The following is a 15,337-nucleotide window of genomic DNA, read 5'->3' as shown; positions in this document are numbered from 1 at the left end:
GCAGGGTCGGTTGCCCAGCCCGCTCCGGGATAACTAACCACAGTGGCCTTCGGGGGCGAGGCTGCTCAGTCTGGACGTGCTCAAGGATCCCTACTGACGCGTACGCGGACCGACGATACATAGACGACGGCAGTACCTGCTGATTACAGAAGAAGAATTTCTCTGGACATTCCTGTACTGCTCGACGATCGTTAATTGACTCTTTTAGTGGACACGGGAGAGGATTATTCTACATTCAGCGAACAATTGGCCACCCTTCTGAAGAAGGTGACCACGCCTTGGAATCAAATGCCATTTCGTACAGCTGGCGGGCACATCATCACACCACTCGGCATGTGCAAGGCATGAATACAGATTCGCGGCTCTACATTTGTTGCCAGTTTGAGCCATCAACCTCAGTGTTCTCGAGACCTAATCATCGGCATAGACTTTCTCAAGGAGCACGGAGCTATCATCAATATTCGACAAGGCCTCGCCACTTTCTCGACAAAGAGCGACACACCAATGACCAACACCATCCATCCTCGAGCATCTCTTCGTGTCATCGATGACGATGTCACGTTACCACAGCGTGCAAGTGTTGTTGTTCAAGTGGCATGTGACAGGCTCGTACACGGTGAAGCGGTAGCAAAAAGAAATTGCGCTCTCCTGCTTTCTCGTGGTGTTTGCGGAGCAAGCAATCTTGTCGATCTCCACAATGGCCACTGAGAGGTGTTGTCACGAACTTCAGCTACGAACACCGGCACCTTTTCCCCGGTACTGTCATCGCCTCCGCCAACCCGATCGCCCATGTCGCTGAGTGTTTTGTTCCCGAGGCAATCGGCACTGCTGAAGCACCTCTACACAACGTCGACATTTGTCCAACGCTTCCTGAAGAGAACAGACAACCCCTGCGCGATCTGTTGCTTGAGTTCCCCTCTTGCTTTGCACGGTCATCGAAGATACGTCAAACATCGATTACGAAACACCATATCATCACCTATGACGACGTGCCCTTATACGGCAACAGCCTTATCGTGTTTCCCCGAGCGAACGACATGCGATTCAAACGCAGATGAAGGAAAGGTTTCAAGACGGCATAATCCAGTCTTCATGCAGTCCCTGTTCATCGCCAGTCGTTCTTGTCAAAAAGAAAGATGGCACGCTTTGATTTTGTGTTGACTACCGTAAGCTAAACAACGTCACAAAGAAACACGTGTACCCGTCGCCTCGTGTCGACGATTCTCTGGACAGACTGAGGAGCGCGAAGTATTTCTCCTCTATCGATCTGAAAAGTGGCTACTGGCAAATTGAAGTAGATGAGCGTGACAGCGACAAAGCTGATTTCGTGACTCCGGACGGCCTTTACGAATTTAAGTACTGCCTTTCGGCCTCCAGCCGCTCCAGCCACGTTCCAGCGAATGACGGATACCGTTCTCGCTGACCTCAAATGGAAAAGCTGCCTCGTCAATCTCGATGATGTCGTCTTTTCGGAAACCTTTGACGAGCACCTTCGACGCCTTCGGAATGTACTAGAAGCCATTCGATCGGCTGACCTTACATTCAAGCCAGAGAAATGTCATTTCGGTTACGAGGAACTGAAGCTCCTTGGTCACATCGCAAGCGCGGCTGGTGTTTCCGAGAAGACTGCGAAGATCCCGAGAAGACTGCTGCCGTAGCAGCTTTTCAGGCTCCAACGGAGCATAAGAGTGTCCGACAGTTTTTTGGCTTGTGTGCATATTATCGACGCTTCATTGAAAATTTTTCGAGGTTTGCAGAGCCGCTATTTCGCGTTACGCGTGACGACACGCCATTCCTCTGGACTGATGAAGAACAGACCGCCTTTGCGGAGCTACAGCGTCGATTGTCTTCTCTTCGCCTGCTCGGTCATTTTGATGAGGATGCTGACACAGAAGTACGCACTGACGCCAGCAATATCGGTCTCAGAGCTATCCGTGTGGAATGGCAAGACGGGACTGAACGAGTTATCGCCTACTCGAGCCGCACTCTTTCACGCACCGAATCCAATTATTTCACAACAGAGAAGGAGTGCCTCGCGGTTATTTGGGCTACCACAATGTTTAGGGCGTATCTCTACGGGCGGCCATTTAACGTTGTGACCGACAGTGACGCTTTGTGCTGGTTGATCAACCTCCGAGACCCTTCTAGACGATTGGCACGTTGGAGTCTGCGACTCCAGGAATCGTATACAAGTCAGGCTGAAAAAATGAAGATGCTGACACGTTATCACGAGCACCTGTTGAATCTCAGAATTCTGACGAGGAAGACGGCAGCGCCTTTTTGGGAGCCCTTAGCAGGCCGGATCTGCTCGCTAAACAGCGATCGAACGCTGATTTAAGACCCATCATCGGTCACTTAGAAGACGGGATCGCGTCCATTCCTCGCCCTATTTCGCGACGGTTGTCGTCATTTTGCCTAATAGGGGGCATCTTATACAAAAGAAGCACAGGTGCCGGTGACAAACCATATCTTCTAGTAATACCTCAAGCCCTTCGCGACGACATCCTATTAGCCTGCCACGCTGAGCCGACAGATGGTCACTTCGGCTACTCGAGGACTCCGGACAGGGTACGGCAACTGTACTGTCGCCCTAGACTGACTGCTTGCGTCAAACGCTGCGTGAAAGGATTCCGTGAATGCCAGCGCCGCAAGCCATCACCCTTCAAGCCTGCAGGCCTTCTACAACCCATCGACTCTCCACGTCAGCCGTTTGATCAAGTTGGAATGGACCTTCTTGGACCATTTCTCTTGTCTTCCTCCGGCACTAAGTGGATCATTATCGCAACTGATTACTTGACGCGTTACGCTGAGACGAAGGCAATACCACGCGGGACAGCATCTGAAGTTGCCCAGTTTTTTATGCATCACATTGTGCTTCGGCATGGCACAACGTCATTTATCATCATATCGAGGGAAGGCATTTACGGCGAAGCTTTTGAACGACATCTTCAAGCTGAGTTACACGAGTCATCGAAAGGCCACTGTATACCACCCTCAGACTAACGGCTTGACAGAAAGACTAAAGAAAACACTGGCAGGCATGATCGCTATGTACCTCAATGTGCAGCACAAAACGTGGGGCGAAATCATGCCGTACGTAACGCTTCCGTACGACACTGCCACGCAGGAAACTACACGCTTCACGCCATTCCGTCTCGTTTATGGTCGAGATGTCCAAACTATGCTAGACGTCATGATTCCGTATGAAGATACCAACCAGCTCGATCAGTTAGCTCCTGACGTCGAGGATTACATTCAGCGCGCCGAGGAAGCGCGTCAACTGGCTCGTGTGCACCAAAGACAGCAGCAGTGTACAGACAATCAGGTACAGACAGCGTACAGGTACAATCTCCACCATCGACAAATTACCTATGAGCCTGGTGACCAAGTTTGGGTTTGGAAACCCATTAGACGGTGGGGCCTCAGCGAGAAACTCCTGAGCAAGTACTTCGGACCATACACAGTACTAAGGCGTGTAAGCGATGTGAACTATGAAGTGATTCCAGACGGAGATCTTCCATCGCCCAAGCGCCGTTTGCCACGTGCAGATACTGTACATGTCTTCCGCCTCAAGGCGTATTTTACACGGTGATGTGAAGTGTACTAGTGAAACAACGTTTTCTCTTTCTTTTTCTTTTTGCTATCGTCGCGTCGTCCTCCAAAGAACTGCGAAGCGTTCTTTTTTTTTTTGTTCCCGACCACAGAACACATTTTTCCGTGTGCATTTCCGTACGCGTGCTAGCGCGTTTCCTTCTTTTTGTCTTGCCTAATTTGTGTAGTTTCCATGTACGTTTTGTGTTTTGCCATTCCCTTGCGTTTCGTCTGCATTTCGGCATGGTACCACTCTACTACTGGACTGCAGCAAGGTGAGAATTTCGTTTGACAGTCTGCAACGCACTTCAAGCACATTTAGGCCTACCGCACAAAACTGAACCTATACAGTGACGCAGTTATCGAAAAACAGCTTCGCCGTCCAAGCGTAGTTAATTTGAGTTAATTACTCATACTGGGCGATGTACGCGACGCTTTCTATGAGCCCAAGCATTATAATAACTTATTTCGGTAGTTTTTGCGCACGCTCACCGCACCTGGCTTCGTGACGAAAAGCACCTCGGCCGTGTGACGCAGTTTCGCGTGTACTGAATCTTACCGGGATAAGTTTCGGTGCTTTCTCGGACCCCGGACATTATTGTAATTAATTTCGCTACTTTTGGGGTACTTTTCAAGCACAGTGGCCGCGCTCAGCGTAGTAGTGCAGTTAGCGAAAAGCACCTCGGCTGTGTGCCGCAGTTAGTTTCGCGTATACTGAATCTTACTGGGAGAAGTTCGTGACGCATCGCATTCTCCGACCCCAGAAAATTATTGTAATTCATTTCGTAACATTTTCGGATACTTTTGAGGCATGCTGGTCGCGCCTAGGCTTGTGAAGCTGTCAGCAAAAAAGCACGCCGGCCATGGTGAGTTAGTTTTGCTTGTACTGAATTTTATTGGGACAAGTTTGTGACGCTTTTTATCGCCCTGCAACAACATATACCTTATTTCGGTACTGACGCTTGTCGAAAACGCGATGAGCGACTGCCGAGAGTGATAACACAGGATCGTTTCTTGCGCCAGGCAGCAAGCGTAAAAGATAACACTGAGGAGCTCAAGAACTTGACATTTCTGTCTTCTGAGCGACTGAAAACAGGGTTTACACCCAGGAATATGTTTATGAGTGCAACTAGAAGTCATTCTGCGAGTGCGTAACACGATCTGGCAGAGAGCCTGTGCTGCAGCCACGTCTGTCTACTTGGCGTACCATCACGTCGACTGAGGCCAAGTTGTTTTGGTAATGAGCAGTCACTCGTGTATTTTCGCTCTTAAAGTGCAGGAAATATTACCCTGGAAGGGAGGGATGTTGGAAAATCGGATGCTTTCTTCAGATTTTATAGCATTGTTTGGGAGGAATCTATTTGCTACGAAATGTATATAAAAGTGAATTTATCTAATTCCGCTCATTCGCCCCTTACGCACGTTTCGCCTCTCCACGCAATATTCCTGTGAGGTCAATATACCGAAATGATACATGCTTGTAATTTATTTTTTTCAGCTGATGGGCATTCGGTGGAGCTTCGTACGGCAACAACTACTGCTTACCTGGTACCACAACTGTGTATTAATGCACAAGAAGCCCACAACGAGCATTTATATAGTGCAAAATAAACGTTTCGCAATTTCAGAAGACGTCTTGCGTTTTATTTATTGAATTGCACGTGACACATTCGGTGGAGGCTTGTAAAGATCGTTCGCAAATATTTTTACTAAATAATAAAGCAATTCCGCGCCAAGGCCGCGTGTGGTTCTGCTGTAGAAGCGAAAAAAAAATAAATGCCGCGCCGATCAGCGGAGTCGGCGTGGCGTGTACCAACTGGTATTCAACACGCGCGCGCTAGAACCTAAACTGGAAGATGTTAATACCATCCGCTTGGTGCACTACAGTCAATTCGGCCACAGGGCTCTACGGGAGCATGCCCTCTTGTTGAATGTTCTTTCTCTATGGTATCAGCACTCTACGCCTAAAGCTTCCGTCAGCCTCCAAAGAAAGTATGTTCTGTGCAGGGGTGCGATTTCAACAACCGTACGGCTGGCCTTTTCCTGATTCGCATTCGGCGCTGAAAGCTCGAAACGCCCAAGAAGTCGGATGATGGTGCATTTGAACATATAGCTCTAAATGCAGGCCAACAAAACAAATTTTGCGCCTTCGAAAACAAAATGACCACACTTCTGTTTTTAACGGATGTGGCGTCACATTATTTTTTTCTTCCGCCGGAAGTGTACATACAGATTGCGCGAAGACCCGGGAACCATCGATGAACCGCCATGTTTTGAACGTATGTGCTCCAATGGAAGCTTCGCTACAGTGCATATTTACCCTGCAGAGACGATAAAAAAACACCTCGTGTTTCACTCAACCAGATCGCGCGAGATCAGAAATTGTTTGTTTCGTTAGCTCAAACATACAATTGAGTCCCAGTCGAGATTATTCGTATGAGTCAGTAATAACAAAAACAAAGAGGTAAACTGCATATGTGGATACACACCTGTAACAATGTGTAGCCTTAATCCAGGCTTCACGACGCTGTCGATCGCATTTTGCCAACGGAAATCGGAAAAGCCGCATTGCCCTGCACGTGTGGTCACGGGAGGTGCAGCCGTAAACTAGACACGACATTGGCATCGCGCCAAATTTTGATGGCAATAATATTCGGAACGCGTTCCGTGCGCGCGGCAGCAATAAAGGCAAGGCTGACAAGTGAGTGAAAAAACTTTATTGAAGTTCTGGCTGACGACGCGAAGTCGTCGCGCACCCAGCTAGTCCAACGTTAGGACTGCCAGGTCTAGCCAACCCGCCCGGTCACGGGCACGCCGGACAGCCAGGATTGGCTTGTCTAGAGCGGGGCCACGCAAACATGAGTCCCACTCTTCCTTGCTGAACTTGGGTTATCTCGACCCTGCCTCCCGGAGCATGTGTGCTAGAGTGGAGGTCTGCCCGCTGGACTGGCAGTGGTCGTCGGGATATACGTCAGGGTAAACCGTGTAGAACGGCAAGATGGATATGTGCCGGTCTGTAAGAGTCCAAGAGAAACGGCTGGCGCCCTATTTCACTGACAAGTGCTCCGCCTGCCACAGCCGTACTCAATTCACTGGGAGGAGAGACTCGATTCCGGCCGGTGCGCCTTCCAAATTGCTTCGGTCCTCAGCCGCTAGGACGCTGCGCATGCGCAGTCCAGCGTCACAAAAGGAGTATTCCGCCTTGGCGCGCGCAACATCGAGCCACGATCTTGGTTTCCAGCGCGCGGCAACGGCGTTATCGCACTCCGACTATATGCGAAACATCACGGCGACTGCAAAAATATGCCTGGATGGATCATACAATTGCTATTGCAATAATGTAGTAGCCATCAGATAAAAAAAATAATTATGGGGTTTTATGTGCCAAAACGACGATCTGGTTATGAGGCACGCCGTAGCGGAGAACTACAGAAATTCGGACTACTTAGGGTTCTTTAACGTGGACCTAAATCTAAGCACACGCGTGTTTAAGCATTTCGCATATATTTTTTTTTACTGTAGAGTGATTTATTCTTAGTCTTATATAACATAGTAGCGTATGCAAGTACCGCGGAATAGCAGACGGGAATCCTACAATATCTACATTTTCAATGTGAACTATTTCTGACAAGTAAATGACTGAGGCGTAAGATTAGAGTCAGTTTAGAAAGCTATTTTGGTGGAATTTATTTTTGGATAGTGTCGAAGGAGAAGAGTTACAGCCGCCTTCTGTAACCATACTCCCTTCGTAGACGGCCACATATTGACAGCAGACTGGAATTATTTACCGTTTACAAGTTGACTGTTAACTAATCATAGCAATCGAAAGAAATTCGGCGTAAAGATGCAGTGGTTTTAGTGGCCAAATACAGTGTGACTTGCTACGGGACAGTTTTAATAAAAAATCAGTGCCCTTCCACTGAAGGATTGCCAGCGAAGCTGTGTATGTGGGCTCCTTAATGGCGAACTGCACCTCCGCCGCGGGTCAGCACGGTATTGCGCAATCTTCGGGATCGGCCCACATGTGGGGAGTGCTTAACGCCTGCTTCACCTCCGCGGCGGGTCAGCCCTACGTTACACTATCTTCGGGATCGGCTGACGTATGGGGAGTGCTTAACACCTGCTTCACCTCCGCCATGGGTCGGCTCAGCGTTGCAATACCTGAGGGATCGGCCCACGTCTGGGGAGTATTTAACGCCTGCTTCATCTCTGCCGCGGGTCAGCCCGGTCTTGCCCAATCTTCGGGATCGGCCCATGATGGGGAGTGCTTAACGCGTGCTTCACCTCCGCTACGGGTCGGCCCGGCATTGCAGTATTTTCGGGATTGGCCGACGTAAGGGGGGTGCTTAACGCGTGCTGCACTTCCGCTACGGGTCGGCCCTGCATTGCACTATCTTCGGGATTGGTCTACGTATAGGGTGTCTTACCCCTGCTTCACCTACGCTGCGGATCGGCTCGGCATTGCACTATCTTCGGGATGGGCCGAAGTATGGGGAGGGCTTAACGCCTGCTTCACCTCCGCTACTGGTCGGCCCGGCATTGCACTATCTTCGGGATCGGCCCAAATAGGGGGAGTGCTTAACGCCTACTTCACATCTGCCGCGGGTCAGTCTGGCATTGCACGATCTCCGGTATCGGTCGACGAATGGGGAGTTTTTTGCTTAGGATACGAGAATTTCCTTCTGCGGTAGAGATGTACAGCTTCGCTGTGACAATAGATTTACAGCCGTTTTCGTTAACAATGTTGCATCGGTAGAAAGCCACGCATTGCCAGCAGAAAAGAATTCTGTAGCCTTAACAACTTCGTTCTGAACTAATTATAACAAGTAAATGACACTCGGAGTATACATTGAGCTGCTTTAGCGACCAGTTTCTGTATAATTGTTTCCGAAATACCTAGAATAGATTTGGACTTACAGAGCACTCGTGAGAATCCTGAGAAAAAACTTTTTTTCGTGTCGTCATGATGCGTAGACGAACGGACATCAACCATTGTCGGAGGGAAGGTGTATACTGTTTCGCTGCAAAACTTACGCACCTTTATCGCGATTACGTCATAGTCACATTTTATACCAAAAAATTAATCAAGCGCCTAGCATGTTATGTGTATCAAACACCAGCACAGATACACCTCCCCTACCTTTATTCTGGCACTTAAAACAATAGTGCCTGCATGCGCCATAACAATTAAATTGGTCGATTTCTGTTCAGAACAAAACTTCCTACGACAAGGCCACGTGAATAGACAAGCTCAATTGAGGAAAATAAAATGCTGTGGTTCATCAGGCTTGTTTATGGTAGTTGACATATAGAAATGAGACGGAAAACCTTTACAGTAGCCACTTACCGCCGTAGCCACTTAAGTCAAGTACCTGAACTGTGAATGACTGAAGGCCCGACATATTCTTAATAAAGGTTAAGATTAAGGCTGACGTAGGTATATACTGTGCGTCAGCCGCCTTCTTAAGGCCACATTTTCTGCTAAAGCAAACACAGTTTTTCGTCTGCCCACTTGATTTTATCCTCGCCGTTCGCATACCATGCAAGGCGCTAACATTTAGTGATTCCCGTGACAGTGTGCAGGGCAACATTTCCGATGTGCCTCTCGTGACATTCTCCTAAGGTTGAGCAGCCGTTTTCGCATTGTGTGATCCTTTTGCTCCGCAAGACACAAATCGCGAAACGGCTAATGTGACAAATTGACAATTTATGTTGTTCCGTGCGATACCTTGAGGGGAGCCTATGAATATGGTTGTCATCTGTGGTAGCTAGGTTGAAGAACTTGGAACCATCATATATCTTGAACATAATGATTGTAACATGGTTAATTCCATCAACTTCCATGTTAGACTTCCTACACGTGGCATTAGGCATAGTGCAAACTTCGCGCTCATTCAGCGACAATTCCAGTTGCATGCTGTCACTGTCTCCCTTGCGCCTGCAACGGAATGCGAAGTTTGTTAAGGCCTTGCCTGCCAGAGAGCTTAGAAGACTTTCACCAAATCCTAACCCCTTGCGGGTCAGCTCAAGGGTTCGATTTCCAGCCCCATTCCCATGGGGGTAGAATAAAAACGTTCGCGTTCTTAGTGTGTGAACGGTAATGAGCCCCACGTGGTGCGAATCAACAGAAAACCATCCACTAGCGTCCTTGATAACTGGCTGTCTAGTTTCAGTGAGTGCGAGGGTCGAATCAATGGCGGGTCTAATAGTGCAAGTATATCCGGCCACCTTTAAAGCGCTTTTCGGCCACCAGGATGTTAAGTACCGCTTCTGAGCTAGTTACCTCTTAAAAAATAGCCTACAAAGCACGCTACGAAATGTTGAAGAATGCTTATAGCTAATTTCAAACTGCAATAGAATCACTGCGAAGACTGAATATATTTAGTTTTTTTCACATTAGAAGTTTATGAAACTAAGGTAGCGCAAGCATTCCACAAACTAAGATTCTTCGCCAATACAGCTGCAAAGCAAATCATAGACAGGAACTATGACAACGTCGGTGCTTAAGCGCTCTTCAAACTCTTTTTTCTCCGCACTCCAAGCAGCCACGTATGGTTGTTCATGCGTGTGCTCCATGACGGTGGTGTGTTCACTCTTGCTAAGACCCCGTAGCTGCTTGTTGTACTCGTGCAGTGCGCAAGGAAACTATTTTACTGGAGCGTGGAAACAGAAATTAGCTCGACTTTTTAGGAGAAGCCTCTGGTATTAACTGCCTTCTTGACTTCTCCCTGTTAGGTGATTTTGTTCTAGAGAGCAAGCGAGAAACTTAGTCACATCGCATGCATTGAAACTTGATCTACATTGTCTACTTAAAGTGTAACCCCATTTTAAAGCCTATCGCTCCAAGCGAGCAGTTGGAAGGCATCGCCCTTCCCACTTTCTCACCTTTGCATTATAGTACCAGCTGAATAAAAAAATACCACAAGACTAGGTAATCTGTCATGGAATCGAAATATTGTAAATTATGTAAATTAGTCGCACATATTGATTATATAAAGATGGGGCGCAGTTGCGGCAAATAACCAATTTAGTTTACAGTTGACGACAAACACAAACAATTGCGTATTTTTTTCATTCTTCGGCACATATTACTTACTCAGTTCTCTACACTGTTCTCTAATGTTAACATAAACCGACTGGCTCACGTTGGAACTCTTGTGCAGTTTAAATAAGAGCATATTTCTTTCTTGCTGAAATCCAACTGGATTTGGGCATACTTATTTCAAAGAACTATTTCTTTCTGAAAAAGCCTAATGCAAGGAATTCGTCCTGAATTATAACTATATGCTCAATCCCACGCGACGCTATGCTTTTTGCCAATAGGCTGACAAAGATTCATTCTGAAATGGCTTTCTATTTTCAGAATAGTTTTATCGCTCAATGCGAACTATTTCAAGACCACGTTTTAAAGCTATTTTCCCATATCAGCAAGGAAATTTGCGCCAGAAGATCTCGATGTGACCCATGCAGAGCTAAACTTTGTAGTGTAACCTTGCATACTATATAAATGTTCTACTTTAGCATAAGGTTGCGGGCAGAAATATTTTATGAGCACGGATGTGCGTGAAGTGGCCTTTATCACTTTATTTGTGGGTGACAGGTCTGCGCGACAAATTTCAATGTTCTGAGACAATTGTTTTTCGCGTGCTTTACAATCACGTGAGAAAGAAGGATATCACATGCCACGTTTCTGTGCCATTATTAAAAATATGAGTACTGAGCTGAAAGTTGTCTTTTCAGATGGAAAGCCATGAAGTGAACGTTATTTTTAGCATCTTTACTTGTAATAAGGGACAATGGTCTATTCCGCAAAGCAAATAAAGCTGTGGCAATCGACTCCCGTCAGATGGTTTTAGCCCACGAGGTACCTGATGGCCGTCTTCGCATGCATGTGAAACCTATGTTTTAGGGGAAATTGTGGAAGGTGTTCGTGAAATACCTAAATCAAAGATATTGATATTACGCATTATGTACTACAGATACGTTCAGTGTGTCTATAAAATATCTGAGCTACATTTTGACTAAAGTCCTGTGACAAATGATTCATTGCTAAGGTGAAAATTTGTACGTGTTCATTTGAATTCCTGTGATAAAGGAAGTACACTTTCTAATTTAAGCTATTCTAAACACATATTAAATTATAGTTTTGCTGCCCCGCCTAAAGAAAGAGCATTAAGAAAGCTATGCATAAACTCTACTGGAGTTGTCTAAGTATTCGCAAGCCCTATGCCACTTGCTAACCTCCACGCAGGCTGGTGTCATTATCAAGCTGATCAAAATTATTCCACCCAGTACAAAGCCTTTTCAATACGTATCGGTCGTTATGCACCTCATGGTACTCTATGCGACCCTTATACACCATTATCAGTTGTTGTCACTTCTGTCGGGCTCGCTCCAACATTTATCAACATATTTCATTCAATTTCATAAACCTCAAAGGCCCTTTAGCAGGGAAGAAGTTTGGGCGTGTTGGTGGGATACATACGAACTGGGATACATAGCGCAAGAAACACAGAGGGACAAGCAGGAACACGCGACGGGCGCTTGCTGTCCACTTGCGGTAATAAATGAGGGATGGGCTTTGATTACAGTGAAAGTGTGATCCCAGTGCCGCTTGGAATTGGTGTGGATCGGAGTGGTGCACGACAATGGCAGGTAGATGGTTCCAGTCCCATGCGGTCGTCACAAAAGAGAAGTGAAGATGAGCAGTAGTTGAATAGTTGAGTAGCAAACTACACTGGGAAGGTCTGCGCGACTGGACAAGCGATGAACTGGTAAAATAGCTTGAACTTCAAAGGCAGCATTATAAAATTTGTGGTAAAGGCATAGTTTAGATATGTTATTTCGCAATTCAAGGTTGGTAAGGTGACCACGAGCCTTAAGCTCAGAAAAAATGGAACGGTAAAAATACAGAGTAAATAAAACGAGTTGCACGATTTTGTACTGATTCGACGATATTATATAGGTTAGATTGATGAGGGTTCCAAACAGCGCATGCGTATTCTAACTTTGGGTGAACAAATGCAAGATAAGCGATTACTTTCACTGATGGGGGAACCAGTCTTAAGAGCCTACGAAGAAACCCCAAAGCGCGGTTTGTGGAGTAAATTATGTTATTTACATGGGTTGACCAGGAGAGTTTGCTTGAAAATGTTACGCCAGAATATTTATCAGAGTGAGTGGACGATATTGCGGACCCGTAAATGATATAATATGCCGGCTGGTAAAGGCGGCCTGCGGTTTTCTTTACATTCAGGAACATTAACTAAGTGTTACACAAGGACTGATAAGGTTGAGGTCGTTTTGCAGAATACTAATGTCCGCGCTGAAGGATGGTGGGCAGATTGTTCTAGAAAAACTGGCCACCTTGTATACGCAATGCCTCATGACTTCGAGCGTACCGGAATCTTGGACAAATGCTAAAATAATTCTAATCCATAAGAAAGGGGGCGCCAAAGACTTGAAAAACTATAGACCGATCAGCTTACTGTACGTTGCCTACAAAGTATTTACAAAGGCAATTGCAAATAGAATCGGGAACACCTTAGACTTCTGTCAACCAGAGAACCAGGCAGGATTCCGTAAAGGCTACTCAACAATAGACCATATTCACGCTATCAATCAGGTGATAGAGAAATGTGCGGAATATAAGCAACCCTTATACATAGCTTTCATTGATTACGAGAAAGTGTTTGATTCAGTCGAAATCTCAGCTGTCATGGAGGCATTACGGAATCCGGGTTGCAGACAAGCCGTATGTAAACATACTGAAAGATACTTATAGCGGCTCCACAGCCACCGTAATCCTCCATAAAGAAAGCAACAAAATCCCAATAAAGACAGGCGTCAGGCAGGGAAATACGGTCTCTCCAATGCTATTCACAGCGTGTTTACAGGAGGTATTCAGAGACCTGCATTGGGAAGAATTGGGGATAAGAGTTAATGGAGAATACCTTAGTAACTTGCGATTCGCTGATGATATTGCCTTGCTTAGTAAATCAGGGGGCCAACTGCAATGTATGATCACTGACCTGAAGAGGGAAAGGTTGAAGGGTGGGTCTAAAAATTAATCTGCAGAAAACGAAATTAATGTTTAGCAGTATCGGAAGAGAACAGCAGTTTACGATAGGTAGCGAGGCACTGGAAGTGGTAAGGCAATATATCTACTCAGGGCCCCTACCACGGATCTGGATCATGAGTGGCAAATAATTAGAAGAATGAGAATGGGCTGTGGTGTGTTTGGCAGGCATTCTCACATCATGAACAGCAGGTTGCCATTATCCCTCAAGAGAAAAGTATATAACAGCTGTGTCTTACCAGTACTCACGTACGGGGCAGAAACCTGGAGGTTTACAAAAACGGTTCTTCTGGAATTGAGGACGACGCAACGAGCTATGGAAGGAAGGATGATAGGTGTAACGTTAAGGGATAAGAAAAGGGTAGATTGGGTGAGGGAACAAACGCGAGGTAATTATGTCTTAGTTCAAATCAAGAAAAAGAAATGGGCATGGGCAGGACATGTAATGAGGAGGAAAGATAACCGATGTTCATTAGGGGTTACGGACTTAATTCCAAGGGAAGGGAAGTGTAGCAGGGGGTGGCAGAATGTTAGGTGGGCGGATGAGATTAAGAAGTTTGGAAGGACAACATGGCCACAATTAGTATATGACCGAGGTAGTTGGAGAAGTTTGGCAGAGACCTTTGCCCTGCAGTGGGCGTAACCAGGCTGATGATGATGATGATGAATGTCTGCGCTCTTTCGAATGGAATGATATACGACGCAGTCATCTGCAAATACACCAATGGGGGTAGATGAGATACTAGCTGTAAGGTCATTAATATAAATGAGAAAAAGTAGGGGTCCAAGTACTGCACTTTGTGGCATGCCAGAGATCACGGGGCATAGGATTGATGAGTGGGTGTTAGCACAGACAAATTGTTGCCGAGTTGCATGGAAACTGCGAATCCAATTTTATGCAAGAGTGTTACTGTTTAGTCGAGAAAGCTTTGGGAGTAGCCGTTGATGCGGAACTTTGTCCAATGCTTTTCAAAGCCTAAGAAGAGAGCATCGACGTGTATGTTTTATTCAAGGCTGGAACTAATATCGTTATAAAAAAATGATAATTCGGTATCACATGACAAATAGTCTATGTAATTGACAATGTTTGAGTAAATCATATGTTCCATTGGTCTATAATAAATGCTAGTAAGTGAAATAGGGCGATAACTGCTGCACAAAGATGCAGGACTATTGGGGCATTAAAACGATCTTTCCCACTTTACAGTCTACCGGTATCACTCCTGTTGATAGTGACTGCTGGAAAATATGGACTAGCATCCCACTAGTAGTCGACTTCGTGTTTTTCTGTACTTTTGTGTTGCTACTGCCTACGCCACATGAAGATGCGAGTTTTAACGAGTCAATTCCTTTTGCATTGCCGTTCGAACAAAATTTGATGTCGAGCATCACGGTGTAGTCGAGATAAGGAAAGAAAGGCAAGTTGTCGGCAGTTTCGGTGGAAATTATTGAAGAAAAAAAGTGATTAGGCCGTTCGGCGGCCTTGTGATGGGAAAGTGGATGATTTTGTTCTTCTCATAATGCTAATGGTCTGGCGTTGTTAAGTTTATAGGTGGTATATAATTTCATGGGGTTATTTTGTGACATAACGGGCAATGTCTGTGAAAAAAAGAAATGTTTTTCTCTGTTGGCGAGCCTTTCGAATTCTTCTTCTATGACATAGTATCT

This window comes from Dermacentor variabilis, chromosome 8 (assembly GCF_050947875.1).
Source record: "Dermacentor variabilis isolate Ectoservices chromosome 8, ASM5094787v1, whole genome shotgun sequence".
In the NCBI taxonomy this organism is placed as follows: Eukaryota; Metazoa; Arthropoda; class Arachnida; order Ixodida; family Ixodidae; genus Dermacentor; species Dermacentor variabilis.
This window is presented reverse-complemented; position numbering follows the sequence as displayed.